The sequence below is a fragment of the Euleptes europaea genome, chromosome 16 (genome assembly GCF_029931775.1).
Source record: "Euleptes europaea isolate rEulEur1 chromosome 16, rEulEur1.hap1, whole genome shotgun sequence".
Taxonomy (NCBI): Eukaryota; Metazoa; Chordata; class Lepidosauria; order Squamata; family Sphaerodactylidae; genus Euleptes; species Euleptes europaea.
In genome coordinates this window covers 1,779,817-1,805,799 of record NC_079327.1, presented here as the reverse complement: position 1 = coordinate 1,805,799, position 25,983 = coordinate 1,779,817, and the positions used below count along the sequence as shown (strand labels likewise).

Below are 25,983 nucleotides of genomic sequence, written 5' to 3'. Positions count from 1 at the left end.
TCATTATCACTTCTACCATGTTTTGACCAGCTGTGGACTATTATTGATCTTCATGATCAATAATATGCTTATTTCATTTGGTCACCTCAGACAGCCCACTGTGTGTAGGGGGATTCACTACTGCTACTTTGAAAAATTTCTTGGAGGTCAACAAGCAATTACATTGACCTGTCGTCATTTATCTCACTTTTCACATGGCAGGAACAAGCTGGAGATCTTGAAATACAGTTTCAGGAAGAAGGACACCGCAAGAGAGCAACAAAACACGAAAAGGACTTTGACCCGCGAAGCAGCTGAGTGACCGGTCACGAGACTCGTTCAGTCAGGGAGTCTTGAAAGGTAAAAAGAAAATCCCAAGAGACAAAGAGGAACCCACAGGCGGCCTAGAAAGCGGCAAGAAGAACATGCTAGAAGACAAGAGATGGGCAAACTGCACTCAAACGAAAGCGGAGTCCCGCAATCAAAGCGATTAGGATCACAACCTCAACGGGAGCACAATAAAAAAAAATAGGCTCAGTAGATACAACAAGGAATTCATAATTATGAAGGCAAAGCATGAAGCATGCCTTCATTTCTTAAACAACAGTCCAGTGAACAAAATAAATACCATTACTCTTCAAGGAACTATTGGACTTCAGTTTTATTTTGCTATGACAGACTAACATGGCTGTGTGTGTGCGTTAAGTGCTGACAAGTCGCTTCTGACTCATGGCGACCCTCTGAATCAATGTCCTCCAAAATGTCCTATTCTTAACAGCCTTGCTCAGTTCTTGCAAACTGAGGGCCGTGGCTTCCTTTATAGAGTCAATTCATTTATTGCGGTCAATAGACCAACCTTTATAGAGTCAATTCATCTCTTGTTGGGTCTTCCTCTTTTCCTTCTGCCTTCAACTTTTCCTAGCATGATTGTCTTTTCCAGTGACTCTTATCATCTCATGACGTGACCAAAATACGACAGCCTCAGTTTAGTCATCTGAGCTTCTAGGGTCAGTTCAGGCTTGATTTGATCTATAACCCACTGATTTGTTTTTCTGGCAGTCCAGGGTATCCGTAACACTCTCCTCCAACATCACATTTCACTTTCTTCCTATCAGCTTTCTTCATTGTCCAGCTTTCACACCCATACATTGCAATAGGGAATACAATGGCATGAATTAACTTGACCTTGGTGGCCAGTGACACATCCTTACACTTCAGAATCTTTTCTAGCTCCTTCATGGCTGCCCTTCCCAGTCTCAATCTCCTTCTGATTTCTTGGCTGCAGTCTCCCTTTTGGTTGATGGTGGAGCCAAGGAACAGAAAGTCTTGAAACATTTCAATTTCCTCATTGTCAACCTTAAAGTTGAGTAATTCTCCTGTAGTCATTACTTTTGTCTTTTTGATGTTCAGTTGTAATCCTGCTTTGGCACTTTCTCCTGTAACTTTCAGCAGTAGTTGTTTCAAGTCTAACATGGCTACCCTTTTACAATCATTCTTTTTAAACGCCGTTGAAACATCCAAAAAGGAGAAACACAAACTGAGTGTTCAAAGAGGGAGATACCAGGATGATTGAAAACGCTACCCAACAAGCCTTTTTATATAGAAGTTCCACTAAAAATTAGTCCCGCCTGCTTCTGCACATGGTTTCTTTAAGACTAGAAGGTTAGACCAAACTCTGGATAAAAGAGTTCTTTCATCTGTTAGCTGGAAAATGCTAGGAGTAGAAGGTATAGGATGAAAAAGAGTTCGGCAATTCTGAGATCCTCACATGTTATTAAGTGACATTTGTTTGTTTATTATTATTATTACAGCAATTGTCAGTAAAAGAGTACAAATATATATTATAAATACGAAATAAACAGTTGATAAAACCCAGATAGAATACTCTCACCCAAAAATATGGCCAAACTTTTAAAACGTATGATTTTAAATTATTGACTGTACCCATCTTTTCCGAGTGAATTTTGATCACTATGAAACAGAATTTAGCTACCTTTAACAAACTATGGGGGACTCCTTCCCACATGAGGTATTTCATTTTCTCCTCCTCTGAACTAAAATCTATTGCATTAATAAGAGTAGCTAATTTTGCTTCCAGTCTAGTGGGATTTGTAAACCATCTTCCCATAGAAGATCTTTCCTCCTCTTCTTCAAATCATACCTCCCAGAACCATCAACTTTGATTTTTATTCATAGCTGATATTGTATAGAACCATCAACTTTGATTTTTTATTCATAGCTGATATTGTATCGAAATAAAATTTGATCGATTGATTGAATAAGAAGAAATAAATGACATTTTAAAACAACATAATCTGGCCGGCGAGTATGTACTTTTCCAGCAATATAATATTCCACTGCATTTTGATGGATGAAATGGAGGAGAGGAGAATGAAGTAAGCCTCTTCGGGAAGAAAGGCAGGGTATAAAGGAAGAAAATAAAGAAATGAACATGCCAAGGCGTAAGTCCCACTGAACTCTGTAGAACTGAGGAAGCAAGAACAGTTTTGGTCTGTCGGACGTTTCTCTCGCTGAGAGCAAGCACAGTAGCATCTCAGCCATACTGCGCCCGCCTCTCATCAGCCTTCCCAACTATAAAGCACAGCTCAATCTTCTACTTCAAAACTCACGTCTAGAGGCCACGAGGTCGCAGTAAATGTTTAAGTCTTTTAAAAAGCATCTCTCTCTTTAGAATTATATACAACGCCCGCAGCTCAGCCTTCTCTTCCAGAAAACAGTTAAGTCCAGATGGTGCCACTCAAATGGTTATATACACAGAAATGTTTGGCAAGCGGTTGAAAAAGAAACTGATGTTCATTGAGTACAAGTTTGACTGGGAAGGGAATGTTATAAGGCAGGAAGGGTTAAGATGCCCACAGTTCCAGGTAAAAGTCTCTCGGGGCCGGGAACATAGAATCATAGAATAGACTCATAGAGTTGGAAGGGACCACCAGGGTCATCTAGTCCAACCCTCTGCACAATGCAGGAAATTCACAAATACCTCCCCCCCGACACCCCCAGTGACCCCCTACTCCATGCCCAGAAGATGGCCAAGGTGCCCTCCCTCTCATGAACTGCCTAAGGTCATAGAATCAGCATTGCTGACAGATGGCCATCTAGCCTCTGCTTAAAAACCTCCAGGGAAGGAGAGCTTACCACCTCCCGATGAAGCCTGTTCCACTGATGAACTGCCCTAACTGTTAGAAAAGATCCGAGAGATCTACTGCAGTCACAGAGACAATGCCGGGCCATGTTCCGACTCTATATAACGAAAATGTCATACATACAAAGCTACGCACAGTAATATGGGAATAAGCCGCATTAAATTCAGCGGGACATTCTTCTGAATAAAGATGGGTAATCTATTGGTGCTGGAAAGTGTTGTCAAGTCGCAGCCGACCTATGGCAAACCAGTAGGGTTTTAAAGGCAAGAGACCAAACAGAGGTGGTTTGCCATTGCCTGCCTCCGCACAGCAACTCTGGACTTCTCTGGAGGTCTCCCATCCAAGTACTTGCCAGGGCCGACCCTGCTTAACTTCTGAGATCTGATGAGATTGGGCTGGTCTGGGACATCCAGGTTAAGGCGTGTAATGAACACCTGAAGCCGCCTTATACTGAATCAGACCCCCCTTGGTCCATCAAAGTCAGTATTGTCTACTCAGAGCAGCAGCGGAGCTCCAGGGTCTCAGGCAGAGGTCTTTCCCATCACCTACTTGCCCAGTCCCTTGAACTGGAGGTGCCGGGGATTGAAACTGGGACCTTCTGCATGCCAAGCATATGCTCTACCACTGAGCTACCACCCCTCCCCAAATCACTTAATCTATTCCACATCACTTATACACCGCAGCCATTGGATCTGGAAAAGTTTTTCAATAGGAAATTAGTAGCAAAGCATCAAGATCATTGGGAATTGTCTACAAACTCAATTTGTAGGTATGTCAAACTCAATTGTTACGAGGGCCTGATTTGACATAAATGTCACTTGGTTGGGCCGTGCCATGCCTCACCAGCCCAGATTGAGAGGGGGGGGGTGGCTGCCTCGGCTGGCTTGCGGGCCCGATAAGCGCTCTCAAGGGGCCGGATCAGGTCCACAGGCCTTATGTTAGACACCCTTGGTCTACAACCTTAAGCAACAGACTACACAATCAACCAATGTGGCTCTCCGCATCAATCTGGCTCTGTCAGGAACTGGCATCAGGTCGTATTGAGCAGCAACCCCCTGGCATCCACACTATTCACAGAATGGAAAGACATGGTTTATCATTACAGACTGATCCTTGGGCTCACCCAGCTCCTCTGCATGTGGTTCAAAAATTTAACAGTTTTCATAACTAATCATGGTTGTTCAAATCACCAGGCACAGTTAATAAGAACGTAAGAAAGGCCCTGCTGGATCAGACCAAGGTCCATCACGTCCAGCAGTCTGTTCACACAGCAGCCAACCAGGTGCCTGTAGGGAGCCCCACAAACAAGATGATTGCAGCAGTATTATCCTGCCTGCGTTCCACAGCACCTAAGATAATAGACATGCTCATCTGATCCTGGAGAGAACAGGTATGCATCAAGACTAGTATTCATTTTGTCTAGTAGCCACGAATAGCCCTCCCCTCAGTGAACATGTCCACTCCCCTCTGAAAGCCTTCCAAGTTGGCAGCCATCACCATATCCTGGGGCAGGGAGTTTCACAGTTTAACTATGCTTCGTTCTATGGTTTGTTCTACACCAAGATTAAGCCTGGTTTTAGAATCCTGACCGGGAGGGAGAGAGATTCAGATGACATGACAAGGAATGGCCTGCAAAGTGTTACATTTTGGAACATGTGTGATGGAAAGAAAGGGACAGTGGGCAAGATGAAGGACTCCAAATGACTTCTTCCAATGGACCAGAGGTGTCAAACATACGGCCCGCGGGCCGGATCCAGCCCTTTGAGAGCTCTTATCCAGCCTGCAAGCCAACCAAGGCAGGCCCACACCCGCTCCCGATCTGGGCTGGCGAGGCATGGACCGTCCTGACCAAATGACATTATGTCATAGCCATCCCTTAACAATTGAGTTTGACACCCCTGCAATTAATTAAAGCACAGACTAGTCCCCAGAGGCCACAGTAAAAAAAAAACCCCAAATTAGGAATAATTCAAACTAGTCCAGCAACCACCAGTGTAGACGCAGCTTTGGCCTTCACTGAACACAAGGGAACAATTGAGAATCAGCTCAATCCCCCTTCTGTGAGACTAATTGTTCAGTACGAAGACTCAAAATAACTCAAATTCATTCAAAATAACTCGAATTCATTCACTTACAAAATATATCAAGGCTTGTAAAGAACTTTCCCATGATCATTTGTGTGAGAGCAACACCTTCCAACCACCAGGCAGGGAAGTTTTGAAAAGCAGAGATGGGGTGACACCCCCCCACCACCACCATTTTAAGCCACAAACTGCTAAGAAGAAGAATTAATTTTTATATGCCGACTTTCTCTACCACTTAAGGGAGCCTCAAACCGGCTTACAATCACCTCCCCTTCCCCTCCCCACAACAGACACCCTGTGAGGTAGGTGGGGCTGAGAGAGTGTGACTAGCCCAAGGTCACCCACCTGGCTTCATATGAAGGAGTGGGGTACAAATCCAGTTCACCAGATTAGCCTCCGCCACTCATGTGGAGGAGTGGGGAATCAAACCCAGTTCTCCAGATCAGAGCCCACCATTCCAAACCACCGCTCTTAACCACTACACCACACAGGCTCAGCCACAAATTGCTAACACACACACGTGCAGGCAGGTGGACTAGTAAAAACTGTGTCTGGGTTAGCTTCAGTTGATTTATTTGCAAGGCTTTTAACGTAATCTGCAATTTTGAAGACAACCATTTTCAAAGCCACCCAGGTGTTAATATCACATGGAATAAATAAGTTTTCTCGATGCGCTGCTGGAATGTACATACAGTCCCTGGTTCGGTTGTGAAAACACAAGAGGCAAGCCAGCAGTATGATGCAATTATTTCGTTGCAAAAAGCATTTAACAGAGCTTGGCCTATTGTGCAAGTGGAAAGCAGGGCTGCAATTTTGATCAGACCCGCTGAGGCAAAGGACTTCACCCTCTTTCCCACTAGCTGTTTATCTCCTGAAGGCTGCTCCCCTTCCCCCCAACCCTCCCCAGCATGATTACCAACAACCCTGGAGGGGAAAAAAATGTCCTGTTGTCTTAATAGAGATTTCCTGGGGTGTCATTTGCTGTGTGATTGACCTCGATGCCATGAAAACCTTCAGCTACCCCATTTCTTCACATGCAGCCTCCATTCAAGGGCATTTTTTCTCCAGGCCTGGTGGCAACCCTAGCCTCAACCCTGTAAATATGGATGTGGAAAGGGCAGGAAAAAAGAGTCAGAAAAGCAGCTTGAGGAAGGTGATTGCATGGGGGGGGCACTCTGGGGTAGTGTTGCCAACTCCAGGTTGGGAATTTGCTGGAGATGTGGGGGGGCGGGGCTTGGAGAGGGTGGAGTTTGGGGGTGGGGCAGCTCAGCAGGGATGTTCAGCCATTGAGACCAAAGCAGCCCTTTCCTCCAGGGGAGCTGATTTCTCTCCTCTGGAGATCAATTTTGACTAGGGTTGCCACCTCTGGGTTGGGAAACACCTGGAGATTTGTGGGGTGGAGCCTGGGCAGGGAGGAGTCTGCAGAGGGGAGGGGCCTCAGTAGGGTATAATGCCATACAGTCTACCCTCCAAACGCAGCGGTTCCCAAACTTTTTGAGTCATGGAGCATTTTTCAGGAGAGAAATTCATCATGGAGCACTAATTTTCACCTAGCACCTATATACTACACCCAATGTGCTCCTTGGAGCACAGTTTGGGAACCTCTGCCTCCAAAGCATCAATTTTCTCCAGGGGAACTGATCTTGGTTGTCTGGAGATGCCCGTCACAGTGGGAGATCTCCAAGCCCCACCTGGAAGGTGGGCAATCCTAGCTGCCATTCCAGGAGCTCTCCAGGGCCCACCTGGGGGTTGCCAGCTCCGGGTTGGGAAATACCTGGAGATTTTTGGGGCGGAGCCTGAGAAGGAGAGAGACTTGAATGCCATAGAGTCCAATTGCCAAAGCGGCCATTTTCTCCAGGGGAATTGATCTGTTGCCTGGAGATCGGGTATAATAGTGGGAGATCTCCAGCCACCACTTGGAGGGTGGCAACCCTAGGCCCCACCTGGAGGGGGGCAACCTTAGGCTTCAAAGCCCCTTTGCACTCTTCTTCCCAAGGCTGGATATCGGGGGGGGGATTTACAGTAAGAGCTAGGGTTGCCAGGTCCCTCTTCACCACCGGAGGGAGGTTTTTGGGGTGGAACCTGAGGAGGGTGGGGTTTGGGGAGGGGAGGGACTTCAATGCCATAGAGTCCAATGGCCAAAGCAGCCATTTTCTCCAGGTGAACTGATCTCTATTGGCTGAAGATCAGTTGTAATAGCAGATCTCCCGCTACTACCTGGAGGTTGGCAACCCTAGTAAGAGTTGTTCGAGGGTGTAATCAGCTACCTGGGGAGGTGGTGGGCTCCCCCTCCCTGGCGGTCTTTAAGCAGAGGCTGGACAGGCACTTGTCAGGGATGCTCTAGGCCCGTGTTGGCGAACCTATGGCACGCGTGCCACAAGCGGCACGCTGAGCCCTTTCCACGGGCACGCGTGGAGCCGCAGATACGTTAAGATGTTAACGTATGAGTTGTTTTTTTCTAAACGAAAACCTCAGTACTCAGGTTAAATTGCCGTGTTGGCCCTTTACGATGAATAAGTGGGTTTTGGGTTGCAGTTTGGGCACTCGGTCTCGAAAAGGTTTGCCATCACTGCTCTAGGCTGATCCTGCATTGAGCAGGGGGGCTGGACTAGATCAAAGCTTCTTAAACTGCGGGTCGTGCCCCCATAGACCAGATACTTGGAATCCACACACACACACACACACACAAAAGAGAACCAAAGCCCAAAATTAAATGAAAGCAGGTTAAAAAATGTTTGTGTTAGTCTTTCAGGTTAGTCTTTACGGTGCCACTGGGCTCCTCCAGGAGGGGAGCGGTGGAAGCGCGCTGCGCGCAATTGGGCATGGAGAAGGGGTGCGTAAAGCGCAACTGGGCATGGAGAAGGGGTGCGTAAAGCGCAACTGGGCATGGAGAAGGGGTGTGTAAAGCTCCCGGCCCTGGCTCCTTGTCAGATGGGAATTGCAGGAGCAGGAAATTGCAGTGGTGGAAAAGGGCCAGAGTCCAGCAGCACCTTAAAGACTAACACCCATATTTCCTGGCAGGGTCTGCCTACCTGCGCCGCCGCTTCCTCCCCGGTGCAGCGGCCTCCTGCGCGCCGCCACCTGCTGCAGGAGCAGCCGCACCCTCCTGGCCGCCGGGCCGCCGCCGCTCAGCCGCGACTGCATGGCCGGGAAGGAGCCGGCGAGGCCGGGCCGGGGAGGGCCGGGGGGGACGGAGACGGCGGCGCACAGCCTTCCCCCCCCCCCGGAAACCGAGCCTGCGTGCGGGGCGGGGCGCCCGGGCTGCAGAAAGCGCCAGCAAGCCCGAAGGACGGGTGCGCTTTGCAGCTGGGCTTTTGCAGCGCGAAACGGCAGCAAACCCCCACTTGCAAGCAATCTCGGGATTGCGTTAGGGAGGAAGTGCGGAAGCGTGTCAAAGTTAGGGGAGGGAGCAGAGATCCCTCCGACCGCCCCCACCCCACCCCACCCGCAGCATGGGCAGGAAGCCCCCGGTGATGCCCCCCCCAACCTCAGCCCGCTTCTGTCTCTTCCGGGCTTGGCCTATCCATAGGGTTGCCAACCTCCAGGTACTGGGGGAGAAATAGACCCCATTGGGAACCTCATTGAAAATCCTTTGGATACCACTTCTCCTACAATTGAGAGAGACTCTATGAACGTTAGCTGTGTCATTTGGACACTTTTCCCACCTTGTACAGTCACATTGTTTGCCTTAGCTTGTATGTTTCAGCTTTGTAGTGTGTATAGTGTATTGTTATGTCATTTTGGTGGCTTATAAAGTTTTTTGCACTTTGTATACACTTCGCTCCTGTACTGAGTTCCTCAACCTCCAGGTACTAGCTGGAGATCTCCCACTGTTACAACTGCTCTCCAGCCGATAAGAGATCAGTTCCCCTGGAGAAAAATGGCCACTTTGGCAATTGGACTCTATGGCATTGAAGTCCCTCCCCAAACCCCACCCTCCTCAGGCTCCGCCCCAAAAACCTCCCGCTGGTTGCCAAGAGGGACCTGGCAATCCTACCTATCCAGCAGTAGGACCATTTATTTATTTATTTTTATTTGCTGTATTTATACCCAGCTTGCTTGGGGGTAAAGTGTAGACGACTGGGGAAGGCACTGGCAAATGGTGCTCATGGTCTCTTGTTCCGTTTTGCGCAAGCCTCAATCCCACGGTTCTTCTGCACGGACATAAACAGATCTCTGAGGAGATGGATCTTAATGTTCTAGCTAATGAGCTCATCCAGACAGCACCAATTAGGAGAAATACATTCTGTCTGGAAGAATTCTAGCAATTCCAATGCCTCCAATCGGGGACATTTATTGTCAATTGTTTTTAATTTAGATAATAAATACCCATTTTTCCTGATTTTTTTAACCTGCTTTCATTTAATTTTGGACTTTGGTTCTCTTTTGTGTGTGTGTGGATTCCAAGTATCTGGTCTATGGGGGCACTACCCAGGCCTAGCCCTGGCTCCTTGTCAGATGGGAATTGCAGGAGCAGGAAATTGCCCCTGTGGAGATCCATGGAAGCCCCTATCTCAAAGCCTGCACCACCCTTCAGCTTTATTATTGGGAGGTTGGCCCTCAAGTTTGATGGAAACCGTGAGCTGGTACAGGCCGGTCCACGCTGGGCATTCAAGGACCCAAGATCTTTGCACTGGAAAGTTGAGTCCTGCCCTCCTCCGTGAGACAGCAGTAGCAAACTGGAAGACGGCAGCAGAAAGGAGGGGAATCGAAGAAGAAGTGTTGGTTTTTATATGACGACTTTATCACTTAAGGCAGAATCAAATCAGCTTACAATCACCTTCCCTTCCCCTCCCCACAACAGACACCCTGTGAGCTAGGTGGGGCTGAGAGTTCGGAGAGAACTGTGACTAGCCCAAGGTCACCCAGCTGGCTTTATGGGGAGGAGTGGGGAAACAAATCCAGTTCACCAGATTAGCGTCCGCCACTCATGTGGAAGAGTGGTGAATCAAACCCGATTCTCCACATCTGAGCCCACCGCTCCAAACCACCGCTCTTAACCACTACACCACACTGGCTCTTAACCACCTCACCCTTCTGGTCATGGCCTAGCGTGTTTTTCTGTGAAATGATGTGATCTTCTCAAAGTGATATCCATTTAGGGGAATCAGAGTGTGCGAACAGGCCAGGAGAAAAATGTGCCATTGAGGTGATGTTATTTACCTCCCTGACACAAACAGCTTCAGCTGCCCGTTTCCACACATTAAACCTCTATTAAAGGGGCAGGACATTTTCCTCCTAGCTTATTGGCAACCCTACGTGTGAAAATGGCTGTCCATTAAGCTAGGATTTCACCCTTCGGGCTCGCCCGTACTGAAAACAACATGGATTTTTAATGCTTCAGAGCTGTAGGCAACATTTCTTCCTGATCTGGTGGGCTTGTGTCTCTACACAACACTAGACTGTGTTGCCTTTGAGGGCCTTGACACTTCTAGTCTGTTCGATTTCTCAGCTGTTCAGTAGACGTGCAGAGGTCAGGTACGCTGATTATCTCCCAACTGATTGTTCAGCCGTTAATGCTTATTTGGCACTGCAATCCTTGCAGAGTTCTTTCAGTCCAAGCCTTGTGATTTCACTGGGTTACTCTGTATAGGGGGCAGAAAGTGCCCCCAATTCACAGTCAGCTTATGGCAGCCCTATAGGGCAGGGGTGTTGAACTCAATTTTTATGAGGGCCGGATATGACGTAAATGTCCCTTGATCGGACCAGATCATGCCTTGCTGGCCTAGACTGAGAATGGGTGGGGTGGCTGCCTCAGCTGATTTGTGGGCCACATAAGAGCTCTCAAGGGGCCGGATCCGGATTTCTCAGGGGGCCTTATGTTTGATACCCCTGCTGTAGGCAAGAGACGAACAGAGGTGGTTTGCCATTGCCTGCCTCTGTGTAGCAACCCTGGACTTCCTTGGTGGTCTCCCATGCAAGTACTAACCAGGGCTGACCCTGCTTACCTTCCGAGATCTGACGAGATTGGGCCAGTCTGAGCAATCCAAGTCAGGACAGTCTACACAGGACTGCATTGTAAATCTCTGTGATGGTGTGTTGCTGCCAGCCGGGAATAAGAGCTCTTAGCAGATGCCCACCAGAATGCAGTGGCAGCTATCTTGGCTGCATCCTCAAATCGTCTGCATTTAATATTGGCAACCATCATAGAGTTATCACAGTTGTGAGCACATTCCAATATTCCGTTGGAGCACTAGATTATTGATACCGCTAGTGCCTAATTTCTGTTTGGAGCTGTGCAGCTGAAGAAGTATACGTGGAAGCATAAAGCATGATGTTCCTGGAGACACCAGTCTCTTTTTTGAAATGTGATGCTCCACAAACTGCTGGCAGACCACTGGCTAGTGTACGGCTACACCATTAAGCGCAAGTTAGATCATTAGAAGATAAGTGTTTCCCGCCGTGCTGAGAGCAACATTGTTGAGAAAGTAATTGATGGGCAAATAGCTTCCATGGCACGCTGCCTCCAAATGCGCTAAGCCGCAACAGACTTGATCACATTAAGGAATGCAATAATGTATTGCCATTACTTGCTACTGTACAAAGCAGAGAAATAGTCTCCGCTGGACAGGTTGCAGCTGCTTTTCTAGGGACAATCAAAGCTGATTAATGGGAAATGAGATGTACCACGAAGCTCTTAAAAAGCTGTGCGTCCCAAGCCCCCAGCGTTCGCATCCACCTGGAGCGGTGGACTAATGGAAGCATCCTGCAAGGGTAGCTACTTCCTGAAAAGAAGCTTAGGAGGACGTGGGAACGGCGCTCTCTGCAACTGAGGCAACACTGGCTGACGCTGCACCTTTTCCAGTGTGGATTATCACCAAACTGAAAGTTTTGAATGGCTCCACCTCTAGAAAGTAGTGTGTGTGTGTGAGCATATGCAAAGTGCTTTTCTCTCACCACAGGTCAGCCCCCTTACCTCTCAGCTTAGGCCTTCCAGTGAAGGGGTTCGCTTTCCTGAATCACGTGTACCTAGGGTTGCCAACCTGCAGGTACTAGCTGGAGATCTCCTGCTATTACAACTGATCTCTGGCCGACAGAGATCAGTTCCCCTGGAGAAAATGGCCTCTTGGGCAACTGGACTCTATGGCATTGAAGTCCCTCCCCTCCCCAAACCCCGCCCTCCTCAGGCTCCGCCCCAAAAACCTCCCACCGGTGGTGAAGAGGGACCTGGCAACGCTACATGGGCCTCACCCATATTTTGATTGAGAACCCCGATCAGTGGCTAGTTTTTTCTGGAGGACCTTGTAGAGCTAAGAGTGAAGGGTACTGAGCCCATACATCAACCTTGTCTTGAATGTAAACAGCCCTTTATGTTTAATACACAAAGATGCGAACACAGATGAAGCGGCCTTAGACTGAATCAGACCATCTGTCCATCAAGGCCAGTATTGTCCACTCGGACCATCAGCGGCTCTCCAGGGTCTCAGGCAGAAGTCTTTCACATCACCTACCTGCCTACTCCCAAAAACCTCCCGCTGGTGGCGAAGAGGGACCTGGCAACCCTAGGGATGAGTGTACCATGTCTCACAGGGCAGAATTAGAAGCTTTAGACTGCACGTTGCAGGAGTTGCAAAGAAATAATGATGGGAGAAGTCACTGCTTTATTCGCTGGGGACTTCAAACAAACAATCCCTGTTATTCTGTGAGGAACTAAAGCAGATGAATTGCAGGCCTGCATCAAATTGTCACATGCTTGGTGTGATGTCCAAAACTGATGCTTGTGGAAAAGCAGGTGGGTACAAATTGCTGGCTTCTTAATAAAACCACCCAAAATCCAAATTCTGTGGGTTTTTACATTCAGGTGATCTGATTGATGTCTTTTAAAGAATACTTATTTGTTCCAGAAAGCATATGGCAAACACTTACCATTATAAGAGAAAGCTGGACAGTGAAGAAAGCTGATAGGAAGAAAATAGATTCCTTTGAAATGTGGTGTTGGAGGAGAGGGTTACGGATTCCGTGGACTGCCAAAAAAAACCAAATCAGTGGGTTACAGATCAAATCAAGCCTGAACTGACCCTAGAAGCTAAAACGACTAAACTGAGGCTATCATATTTTGGTCATGTCATGAGACGACAAGAGTCACTGGAAAAGACAGTCATGCTAGGAAAAGTTGAGGGCAGCAGGAAAAGAGGAAGACCCAACAAGAGATGGATGGACTCAATAAAGGAAGCCACAGCCTTCAATTTGCAAGATCTGAGCAAGGCTGTCAAAGATAGGACATTTTGGAGGACTTTCATTCATAGGGTCGCCATGAGTCGGAAGTGACTTGACGGCACTTTACACACACAACATAAGAGAAAAATAGGGCCAAATGCTGCTTTCTGCATTAGCCCAGATAGCACATAGGGCCAGAGCCCTTATGCAATAATATTGCAAAAACAGTGAGCTATGGGGTTGGTACCTAGTAAATAAATAAATGTTTATCTGTATATTTACTTCATTTATGCCAGGCCTTTCTTCACAGACCCAAAGCAGCTTATATTGTTCTCCTCTCCTGTTTCATTTTAACTTCACAACAATCCAGTGAGGTAGGCTATGTCAAGAATGTATGCCTGGCCCAAGGTCACTCAGCAAGCCTACATGGCAGAGCGGTTGTTCTCTGATAGTTGACACTGGTATGGCAATTGTGGATGACAGGTACCTCTTCCCAAATGAACCATATAGAAATTGTGCTGGTTGGTTATGTGAATACTGAATAGTTAGCCAGGCAAGGGCAAAATTTTCTTACCGGGACAGTAAGAGCCTGCCCAAGTCGGCGGGAGCGCGGAAGCCCCCAGACCCGCGACCCCCGCCCGCCCCTGACCCCCGGCTGGGGCCCGCCTCAGAGTTCCCGCCAAAACCTGAGGCGGCGGCGGCGGCGCCCTCTGCAGGCCGAAGGTGGCGGCGTCGCGGGCCGCGCTCCCCCCCTCCTCCTCCGCCCGCCCTCCCAGCCTCCGCCTCCCCGCCCCTCCCCGCCCTGCCCCGGGAAGGGCCGGCGAGAGAGCGAGAGAGAGCGGCCGCCTCCCGCCTCGCCTCGCCCGCCTGTGCCTCGCCCGCCTGCCCGGGCGCCGCGTCCGCGGGCGAAGATGGCCGGGGCCGAGGCCGGGCTGCCGGCGCAGCAGCAGGGGGGGGAGGCGGCGGGGGCGGCGGAGGAGTCGTCGGACAGCGAGGGCGAGCACGAGGGGCCCCAGAAGCTCATCCGCAAGGTCTCCACCTCGGGGCAGATCCGCACCAAGGTAAGGTGAGCCGGCCGGGGGGGAGGGAAGGGGGCGAGGGGCGCCCCCCCCGCAGGGCGGGGGCTGCAAGGAGGCGCCCCTCGCTGCCTGCCGCTGGCTTTCCTTGCCGGGCTCCCTCGCCCGCCCCTTTGGCATCCCCCTCCCTCTTTCTTACTTTCTTTCTTTCCTTCTTTCTTTCTTTCTTTCTTTCTTTCTTTCTTTCTTTCTTTCTTTCTTTCCTTCTTTCCTTCTTTCCTTCTTTCCTTCTTTCCTTCCTTCCTTCTTTCCTTCCTTCCTTCCTTCCTTCCCTCTTTCCTTCCTTCCTTCCTTCCTTCCTTCCCTCTTTCCTTCCTTCCTTCCCTCTTTCCCTCTTTCCTTCTTTCCCTCTTTCCTTCCTTCCTTCCCTCTTTCCTTCCTTCCTTCCCTCTTTCCTTCCTTCCTTCCCTCTTTCCCTCTTTCCTTCCTTCCTTCCCTCTTTCCTTCCTTCCTTCCCTCTTTCCTTCCTTCCTTCCCTCTTTCCTTCCTTCCTTCCCTCTTTCCTTCCTTCCTTCCCTCTTTCCCTCTTTCCTTCCTTCCCTCTTTCCTTCCTTCCTTCCCTCTTTCCTTCCTTCCTTCCCTCTTTCCTTCCTTCCCTCTTTCCTTCCTTCCTTCCCTCTTTCCCTCTTTCCTTCCTTCCCTCTTTCCTTCCTTCCTTCCCTCTTTCCTTCCTTCCCTTTTTCCTTCCTTCCTTCCTTCCTTCCTTCCTTCCTTCCTTCCCTCTTTCCTTCCCTCCCTCCTTCCTTCCTAATTTTCCTTCCTTTCTTCCCTCCCTCCTTCCTTTCTTCCTTTCCTTCCTCCCTTCCTTCCTTCCTTTCCTTCCCTTCCTCCTTTCCTCCCTGCTTCCTCCTTTCCTTCCTCCCACCCGCCCCGCTTGTAGCTTTGGGTTTCCTGGCTGCTTCCTCTCACCTCCGAGCCACCCCAGGGGGAGGCTGCCAGCTGGACCTGCCCAGGCAGGCAGCCTCGCCTCTGCCCTGGCTCGGCAACCAGCCTGCTCTCCCCAGCACACTTTTCACACCTGCCAAATGATGCACTTTCAGCCCTCTTTGCAGCTGGATTCTACTGGGTGAAACGGCAAAACCCACCCGCGTTTCTGCACAAGAGGTTTTGCCTTGGATTTGCCGCTGTCTAGATGCACATTTTCCCCCATCCAAATTCTCGAAACTCAAAAATAAGCCCCCATGCAGAGTTTTAAGAATTCTGATGGGGAAAAATGTGCATCTAGACAGCGGCAAATCCAAGGCAAAACCTCCCATGCATAAATGGCCAATGCGGGTTGAAAATGCCTTTATTCAGCATGTGTGAAGGCACCCTTGCAATAACAATAACAATATGAACATAAGAAAGGCCCTGCTGGATCAGACCAATTTTTTTTTTTGTGGCTTTGCTTGGTTCGCAGTCCTGCCCACTAGGATGGAGTCCTTCGATCTTCATAGAGGGATTACCTGCCATTATTTAATTCCTATACAGCGGCCAAGGGAAGAGGTGAGTTGAGTTAAGGCAATGCTGCCGTTTATTCAGCTCACCTTGGCTGCTGTGTAGGAATAAAATAATGGCAGATAATCCCTCTATGAAGATCGAGGAAAAAGCAGCTCTTGTCTTAGAAAAGAGCAAGAGACTAGTAGCACCTTAAAGGCTAACAAAATTTCTGGCAGGGTCTGAGCTTCCGTGAGCTCACTTCTTCAGGTGCAGCTAGAATGTGAGTCCATCTACTCTTCTCTACTTAAGGGCAGATGGACTCACATTCGAGCTGTATCTGAAGAAGTGAGCTGTTGCTCCCGAAAGCTCACACCCTGCCAGAAATTTTGTTAGCCTTGAAGGTGCTACTGGACCTTTGCTCTTTTCTGCTGCTACAGACAGACTAACACGGCTGCCCCGTTGTGATCTATAATGGAAAGCGATCCCTCTATGAAGATTGAGGAAAAACCAGCCTTTGCCTTGAAGTTCAACGGTAAGCAGCATTCCTGGAGCCATGTTCAGTTCTTCTCAGGCCAAGACGATTCTTAAAGTGCAATAAAACTGTGCTGGTATATCGAGGACCCCGACCTGGATTAGCCCAGGCTCGCCTGATCTCATCAGAAGCTAAGCGGGGTCTGCTGTGGTTAGGATTTGGATGGGAGAACCACCCGGCGAGTCCAGGTTGCTCCACAGAGGCAGGCAATGGCACAACCACCTCCGGACATCTCTTGCATCAAAACCCCATGAGGAGTTGCTATAAGTCAGCTGCAACTTGACAGCACAGAGTGGTAAGCTGCAGTACTGCAGCCAAAAGCCCTGCTCACGACCTGAGTTCGATCCCAACGGAAGTCGGTTTCAGGTAGCCAGCTCAAGGTTGACTCAGCCTTCCATCCTTCCGAGGTCGGTAAATTGAGTACCCAGTTTGCTGGGGGTAAAGTGTAGATGACTGGGGAAGGCAATGGCAAACCACTCCGTAAACATAGTCTGCCTAGTAAATGTTGGGATGTGACATCACCCCGTGGGTCAGGTGCTTGCACAGGGGATCACGTATACCTTTATTTAAAGGTGTGTTGCTGGAGGTTGGGAAGAGCAGAAGGAAGCAGAAAAAGGGGAGAGGCTATGAGGGTTTTCATGGAAGGGAAAGAGGAAATAGTGGGGAGGGAAAAATGAAATGCTCCTTGCAAGTCCTTGTGGGTCCCCCATTTGTTAGATGCTAATTCTAAACTCCTGTTTCATGTGCATTTTAAGACAAAGTGTACATAAAATGCCCAGCGAGCAATATTTTGTGCTTCCCTCACTGGAATTACACATTGTGTTGTGTGTGCTTATGTTCTGTGGCAACCATTTTGACCTGGAATCCCTGTTGATGTGATGCCTCTATGTTACTGTGTCTCAACACAGGCAGGACCAGAGAGGAATTATAGTAGACGTGGCAGCTGTGGCAATTTGGACCTTTCGGGGCAAGTGAGAGAGAACGTAGCTCTTCCCCAAAGGAGCCTCTTGAACCATAGAAGCATAGAGTTGGAAGGGATCACCGGGGTCATCTAGTCCAACCCCCTGCACAATGCAGGAATTTCACAATTACCTCCCTCCCGCACCCCCAGTGACCCCTACTCCATACCCAGAAGATGGCCAAGATGCCCTCCCTCCCATGAACTGCCTAAAGTCATAGGATCAGCATTGCTGACAAGTGGCCATCTAGCCTCTGCTTCAAAACCTCCAGGGAAGGAGAGCTCACCACCTCCCGAGGAAGCCTGTTCCACTGAGGAACCGCCCTAACTGTTAGAACCAGTCTAAAAGGAATACTGAAAGGAGCCTTTTGGTATCTGAAGCGACTAGCAGCCGATCTGCCCTTTCACTGGAGATGGGCTTGGCTGAAAATAGCGAAAGCCCTGTTTGTAGTTTGCTCAACTGATGTTTTATGGGAAAGCTTTATGGTCACAGGTTGTTCTAAAATAGAAGTGTCAACATTTGATCCTTTCTGAAAATAACACAATAGAACAAACAGGATTTATGATTGAAGAAACGTGTAAAGAAATGGTTGGCAGCTTTTTTAGCTGGGATGCAGTGAAACTCGGCGCGCACACATCTAAATGTCAGGTTTTAACATTAACGGACCTCTATCTAGAACAGGCAGATTGTGAACAGATCACGATTCCATAGTATCAGTGATTAGATTTTTAAAAATTATTTGTAGAAGCCTTGATGCATATAAAGGCAGCTACTAATGTTCTGTCATGCCGTGCGGTGACCAAGAGACAGAATCCAGGGTAGGGTTATGTAGGGAGCAGGGTTGATTCTGAAGGGAATGGTCCTAATAGGAAAGCGATAGGTTTATTTTGCTGGGGGTAAAGTGTAGACGACTGGGGAAGGCAATGGCAAACCACCCTGCAAACATAGTCTGCCTAGTAAATGTCAGGATATGATGTCACCCCATGGGTCAGGAATGACCCGGTGTTTGCACAGGGGACTACCTTTACCTTATAATAGTGACTGTGCAGGTGAGACACAAGACATTCTAGTTGCCATTCACTCCTGTGGGAAAAAGTAAAATTTTGCACCGTGGGTAGTGCTGCGTAGTTAAAGGTGGCTATTGATGCTGGGTGACCAGGCTGGGATTTCACAGCGGTTGCAGTGTGCGCCTCTAAGCAGAGCTTGCAGATGTGCACACACACCACATGCTACTCTCTGAAGGGTCCTCGTGAAAATATGCAAGTTGACCCCCACACACCCTGCCTGTCATGATGGGCAGTTAGCCTAGTCTGTTTGCATTCATCAGTATTTTGAAGTCATGTGCTTGCGGGGGGGAAAACCAATTGCCACCAAAGTTGTGCAAAATATTCTCTGAGTGGAAGTATAGAAGTGGCTTTGAAAATACAAATTTTTTAATGGTTCAAGGATGAATTCATTTTTGTTTACAGTGAACTGTGTTGTGGTTTTAGCACACAATTAAAGTGCCTGTGTGTGTGTGTGAGAGAGAGAGCCTTTTGGTGAGAGAAAAAGGACTGTAGCACTTTAACACTTGGCATAAAATCTAGCTGTGCAAATGTTAACAGAGCTGCAGTTGCAAATCCGTGCCATTGTAGCTGCCGAGTTTGAATTACAGATATCGGAGACTTATTTTGTGTTACACTGAAAGATGCTGAACTACTGCTCTGGTACCTTAGATCCAGGATCTAAAACAAGCATGAACCTGGTCGACAATAGTAAGTTGTACTAAAGCTTTACACCATAAATTATTAATAGATATGCATGTCTAGACATGAACACAATCACATGTCTGTCTAGACACGAAAACATGAATCTGTCCTTCCTCCCTCCGAGGAAAGGGCATCTTGATTGGGTGATTCTCGCTAATCAAGATGCCCTTATACCTCAGAGGAGAAAGGACCCTCATGGTAAGTAGCCAGGGTACCCATCCTGAATCAGATGCTCGGTCCAGCAAGGGTCAGTTTTGTCTACTCAGACTGGCAGCAGCTCTCCAGGGCCTCAGGCTGAGGTCTTACTCATCACCTATGGCCAGATGCTTTAACTGGAGATGCCGGGGATTGAACCAGGGACCTTCTGCATGCCGAGCGGATGCTCTGCTACTGAGCCACAGCCCCTCCCCAAACATTTTGTTAGCTTGCAGTTTTTTGCATGGCTCTTTTGTGGAGCAAGTGGCTTATTGGTAGGCAGGTGATCTCTTAATTAGGATTAAGAGGAGCAAGAAATGATAATTAGAATAAGAAACAGGGGAGGAGTGATTAGGCAAATGGAGAGGTCTCTCAGCAGCTATTAATCATGATATCTAACGAACCTCCAACTGATAGGCAGAACACCTATTATTAATTATTTATTAGCGTTTACTGGGGGAATACTATTGCCTTTATGTAGCCCTTATGTACCCTGCTGATCGGCTTCTCAGTAGTATTTGTCTGTGGACTGCTGGAAACGGGAGGTGCTGAGCTTCTTCCCTCTTTGTTTTGCTCAAGCAGAACAGAGTAAATTCACAGGCACGGGAGAAGAGGACAAGTCCTCTTATAGATTAGTAATTTGTTAAACAACAGGAAACAGAGGATTGAGCAGTACTGACAAAGGAGAGGTATAAACAATGGTATTCAGTAGAGGTTTGAAGTAGAGGTGGTTTAGTTTAACGTGTTCATAAATTACATGGACTCAGGGTGATCACTGAAGTCGCTGTGTTGACAGATAACAAACATGCCGCATTATTCAAAATGATGAAAACAAAGGCGGGTGCAAACAGCTCCAGAAGCATCTCTCCAAATTCCAGCAGTGGGCAACAGCATGGCAAAGGAGGTTACAAGTGAGTAGTAGAAAGTGATGCAAATTGAAGCAGAATCTCCTACATTTACAAATGGGGTCTAAATAAACTGGCAAGAACTAGCTGGGAAAGAATAAGAGTGCAGCAGCACCTTAAAGACTAACAAAATTTCTGGTAGGGTATGAGCTTTTGTGAATCACAGCAGTGACTCGCGAAAGCTCCTACCCTACCAGAAATTCTGGTAGTCTTTACGGTGCTGCTGGACTCTTGCTCTTTTCTACTGCTACAGACAGACTTAACACGGCTACCCATTGTGATCTAGCTGGGAAAGAGATCTTGGTGTCGTGTTGGGTAGCTCAATTAAAAATGTTGACTATCTGCACAGCAGCGAAAAGGCAAATTCCATATCAAGGGTTGGTTGTTAGGAAAGAGACTGAAAAATAAAGCAGCTGGTTTTATAATGTCTTCGGACAAATCTATGGAATAGCTGCATTTGGAATGCAATGTGCAGATCTGGTCCGATCTCAAAATGTATAGAGCTGGAAATCGTTCAGAAAAAGCGCAAACAAAATGATCAAGGAAGTGGACCCCCTTCCCTATCAAGATTTAACTTGGCATAAGGGGAGGCATCTTTATTGTCTGCTGAGAATCCTCTGGCTAAAATTGAACCTTTGTACTCTGACAAGTTTTTCTGCTGGCTTTTGCTATTCTGAAAAGATTAATTGTCAAAGAAGACCATCCTTGGTTACTGATAAGGTGATACACAGAAGAAATATGACTAATCCTCTCTGCAGCTTTTAGAAGCTAGATACAAGCTGCATGTATACGTCAATGCTCGCTTATGTCTAATTGGACGGGATAATTTTTCTTTTCTAGTTCTTCCCTAGTAACGCTGTGGTGTCATTAAAACTATAAAAGTTGTATCCATAATGAGCTCAGTAGAACTCTGTCCTCAAGCTGCTACTTAAGACTAGGTGAATTTCTCGGCTTGAGCTTTTAATAAAGGATTGTTTTAACGGCTCTGTTTTAGAATCATAGAGTTTAAAGGGACCACCAGGGTCATCTAGTCCAACCCCCTACACAATGCTGGAAATTCACAACTACCTCCCCCCCCCCAAACATCCAGTGACCCATACTTCGTACCCAGAAGATGGCCAAGATGCCCTCCCTCTCACGATCTGCCTAAGGTCCTAGAATCAGCATTGCTGACAGATGGCCATCTTGCCTCTTCTTTAAAACCTCCACGGAAGGAGAGCTTACCACCTCCCGAAGAAGCCTGTTTTGTTTGGGGTGGATCATTGGGCAACCCTCGTTTTCATTATGGGGAGGGGCTGTGGCTCAGTGGTAGAGTATCTGCTTGGCATGCAGAAGATCCCAGGTTCAATCCCCGGCATCTCCAGTTAAAGGTACTAGGCAAGTAGGTGATGCGAAAGACCTCTCTCAACCTGAGACCCTGGAGAGCCGCTGCCAGTCTGAGTAGACCACTCTGACTTCGAAGGACCAAGGATCTGATTCAGAATAAGGCAGCTTCATGTGTTCATGTGTATCCCCTCCTTTACAAACCACAGGGGGTTCCCTGAGCTACCAGGGCCAGTGTGGTGGTGTGCTTGGAATGTCTGGCTAGGATCTAGGAGACCCAGGTTTGAATCCCATCTCTGCCACAGAGGTTTGCTGGGTGACCATGGTCCACCTGCATGTTCTAATCCTAACCTACCTTGCAGGGTTGCTGTAAGGATAAAATGAAGGAGAGGAGAACAGTTTAAGCTGCTCTGGGTCCCAATTGGGGAGAAAGGTGGGAGGTATGACATCTGTTATAAATCTGATGTTGGCTACATTTTGCCAAAAAAAGGATGATCGCTCTTACTGTTGCTTCATCCGGTATTGCTGCAACTCTTTTGGCAGGAATATTGAATGAGAGAATATGCATTCTGTATTCAAACTACGATATCATGAGCGCAGAGAACTATACAGCTGGCAAGCAGAGTTTAAAATTGTAACTGAGATGGCTTTAAAAAAATCCAATAATCATTTAAAATCTTTGGCACACTAGAATCCTAGTTGGAAGGGACCACCAGGGTCATGTAATCCAACCTCCTGCACAATGCAGGGAATTTCAAACTATTTACCCTCCCACACCCCCAGTGACCCTTACTCCGTGCCCAGAAGACGGCCAAGATGCCCTTTCTCTCATGAACTGCCTAAGGTCCTAGAATCAGCATTGCTGACAGATGGCCATCTAGCATCTGCTTCAAAACCTCCAGGGAAGGAGCACTTACCACCTCCTGAGGAAGCCTGTTCCACTAAGGAACCGCTCTAACTGTTAGAAAATTCTTCCTGATGTCTAGACGGAAACTCTATTGATTTAATTTCAACCCGTTGGTTCTGGTCCGACCTTCTGGGGCAATAGAAAACAACTTGGCACCCTCCTCTATATGACAGCCCTTCAAGTACTTGAAGATGGTTATCATATCCCCTCTCAGTCTTCTCCTCTTCAGGCTAAACTAATTCCCTCTAAAAACCTGATGAATATCTAAGGGCAGAGGTGTCGAACTCATTTGTTACGAGGGCTGGATATGACATAAACGTCACTTGGTCAGGCCCGGCCATGTGTACCATACAATTTAATGGCGTGTACTGAAGATACAAACTTTATAGAAGACACAGGCAAAGCCAATTAATGATATTATTTTTTCCTTAAAATACAAACATTCTTAAAACAACAACACTCTTACAGTATTTGCTTTTATTTAACAGTCTTTGATCATTGACACCTTGGGACTGAGGGGGTGGGCTGCCTTGGCTGGTGAGCCCACAGCGCACTTGCCAACCCAGATTAGGACTGGGGAGATGGCAGCCCTGGCTGGTGAGCCCGCTTCGAGCTCACTAGCCCAGATCCAGAGCGTGGGGTGGTAGGTGGCTTGGCTGGCTCGCAGGCTGGATGGGAGCTCTCAAGCGGTCGGATCTGGCCCCTGGGCCGTATGTTTAACACCCTTGTCTAAGGGTATCTTGACTCTCCCATCTTTTCTTCTAACAAATCCCCATATTTCTGAGAAATTTCTTCTTTTGAACGCAGATGTGGCCATGTAGGATTTTGGGGTTGGCTCTCCATTTATGTTGGATTAAATAGCACAACAGACGGTGTTCCTAACTGGTAGAACAGCAGCAGGCCCTGAGCAGCAAACGGGACGAGTGTTGTACACCCTCCAGTTGATGCTTCCAAGGCAATGTCATTTACTAATATTTTACGTAATTTACATTTACTGGAGCATCAAATAATAAATACTAAGCAATTGCTATAATACCAGGTTTTTTTTGGGGGGGGGGGGAATCGCTTTACTAAATGAATTACCCTAATCCGTACAAGAGATAAATGTTAGATTTGTTCGTGAATTTCTGAGTCCAAATGCCTCTTAACTATTTTTCTTTAAGTTTTGCAACTCTTAACAGCCCATTTCATACCTTTTGGTGGCCGGGGACAGCGTGGCCGAGGTGCCACTGTGGCGCCTCCAAACCCGTTTTCTGGCCACCAAAAAGCTTTAAAAAGCCTTTTGCCGGCTTTTAAAATTTTAAATGGGGCATTTTGTCTCACTGAGAACAGCGAGGCCGCACCTGCAAAAAAGTAGTCACAGCAACGCCGTTCTCCCCACCACCGTGCCGGGCCAAAAGGGGACAGGAAGCTGCCTAGTGGCAGCTCCCCCCCCCCAGCACGCCCCAGGAATGCTCCCCTGGGACACCGGTGCGGGCCTTTGCGCCAGTGGGACGCCAGTGTAAAGCCCTGCTGGCATCCCTGGGAGTCCGGCATCTGGGCATCCCCGCCGGCGTTGAGGCTACTCTGCATGGCGTAAGTAGCCTGGGCACTGGTGCAGGGTGCCCCAATGCCGGTGCAGTCCCCTTTTTGGCCTCTTAAGGACTTTTGTCCTTGAAGGTCAGAAATGGGCTGTAAGGTATGTATGTATCTGGATCACTCCAATGTTGTTTTAAGCCTTCAATAAAAGTTAACTCTTTTCTGGTTAACCCTGCTGACTGAATGTCTACTGCAGGGGTGTCAAACTAATTTGTTACAAGGGCTGGATATGACATAAATGTCACTTGGTCTGGCCAGGCTTCACCAGCCCAGATTGGGAGCGTGGGCAGGAACTGAACCCAGTGGCTGCCTCTGCTGGCGAGTCCGCAGCAAGCTCACCAGCCCAGATCGGATCTGGTTTGCTTTGCAGCTATAAATAAAGAGCAAAATATGCTTATCACGTTATCTCAGATCATAATTGGGGAGTACAGGGCAAACAACATTGCAGTTGCTTTTGGCCGTGGCTGTTTATATGGTTAATTGAAACACTTCTGCAAATTTGAGTAATGGTCTGTAACTTGTATTTGGTAAATGTTTTGCATGTTCAGTGCCCGGAGATATTTTTAGCTGTTTTGGTACAGTTAATCATAACTGAAAACTGGCACGTGGTGGTGTCTTTCCAAATGGAATTGTTCATTAGTGGAGAATTTAATGTGCATATCCCAGTACTTATGTTAGTGTTTATGTTAGTGGGGTTTATGTTAGTGGGGTTATTTGCTATGCTTCTCATTTAGAAACACACTAATCAATTTATCTAATCGTCAACATGGTCCTTGCTGTGGATACTGAAATCCAGAGACTGGAGACATGATCAGGATCAGAGGAGCATCAGAGGAGCATGCCACATATATGAGGTGCTGTGGAACACAGGCAGGATGGTGCTGGTGCAGTCATCTTGTTTGTGGGCTTCCTAGAGGCCCCTGGTTGGCCACTGTGTGAACAGACTGCTGGACTTGATGGGCCTTGGTCTGATCCAGCAGGGCTTTCCTTATGTTCTTATGACTGATGAGCTTCCTAGAGGTACCTGGTTGGCCACTGTGTGAACAGACTGCTGGACTTGATGGGCCTTGGTCTGATCCAGCATGGCGTTTCTTACGTTCTTATGAACAAGCCTGAGAAAAGAGTTGCAGACTCTGAAATCTTTAAAAAAAATGCTACCATGATGGCAGAGCCAGCGCCTGAGCATGGTGCTGCTATGCTGCATCCCAGAGCCAGCATAAGTGGCCCTGCACCAGTGTCCATGCTGGTTTATCCAACGCAAGTGGCACTTACGCCGGTTCAGGGGTCGCGCAGACTCACTCAAACACTTAGGAGACTGCTCTGCTTTTTCCCCTTTCCTTGGTAGCTTTTCTCCCCATCCATGTCACGGCCCACATTAGAGAAAATCATGTGCTTAAAATAATTTCTCTAGCTAAGTGTGTAGGGAGGTGAGAGAATATTGAACATTTTGTGATCTTGCTCACACCCTTTTCCAAGGAGGGATAATGTAAATTCACCTCAAGCAGATCTGTAACATTTTCTTGGCAGCATGTCTATAGTAAGTCACACCAATGGTTTTTGTTGACCTCTTAGAAGAACTAAAACCTTCCTACTGAAATTAAAGCTTAAGTTCATGAAGTGCTTTGGACTGGATTTAGCTTGTCAGCTTGAATCTTTGCCAGAATCATGAATTCAATGGATCTGAATTATTGTTTTCAATTAACGCTGTGTGAAACATGATGGTGGTTACAACTGATACTCCCATGTATTGAAAGGAGGCTAGAAATAGGTGGTAGATGTAAGGCTAGCTGCTTCATTTGATAAGCAGCAGAATCACAGGATACAAATTTTCCTGCATTTATTAATTCCATTTGCAGTCAATAAATTATACATACCCTTCCTCCAAGAAACTTAAAAGCAGCACACATTTCCCTTTTTATGTTCACAACAATCCTGTGATGTACATTAGAGTGACATT

General features: G+C 47.7%; 1 protein-coding gene across 1 annotated transcript in view; it reads left to right on the top strand.

Annotated features, from left to right (window-relative positions):
• Positions 1-14,343: 14,343 nt before the first annotated feature.
• The window catches only part of DGKH (diacylglycerol kinase eta), a 78,952-nt gene continuing 67,312 nt past the window's right edge, over positions 14,344-25,983 (top strand). The window contains exon 1 of the mRNA XM_056861732.1: positions 14,344-14,445. The gene's annotated coding sequence lies outside the window, so the exon portion shown is untranslated. The remainder of the gene's footprint in view (positions 14,446-25,983) is intronic.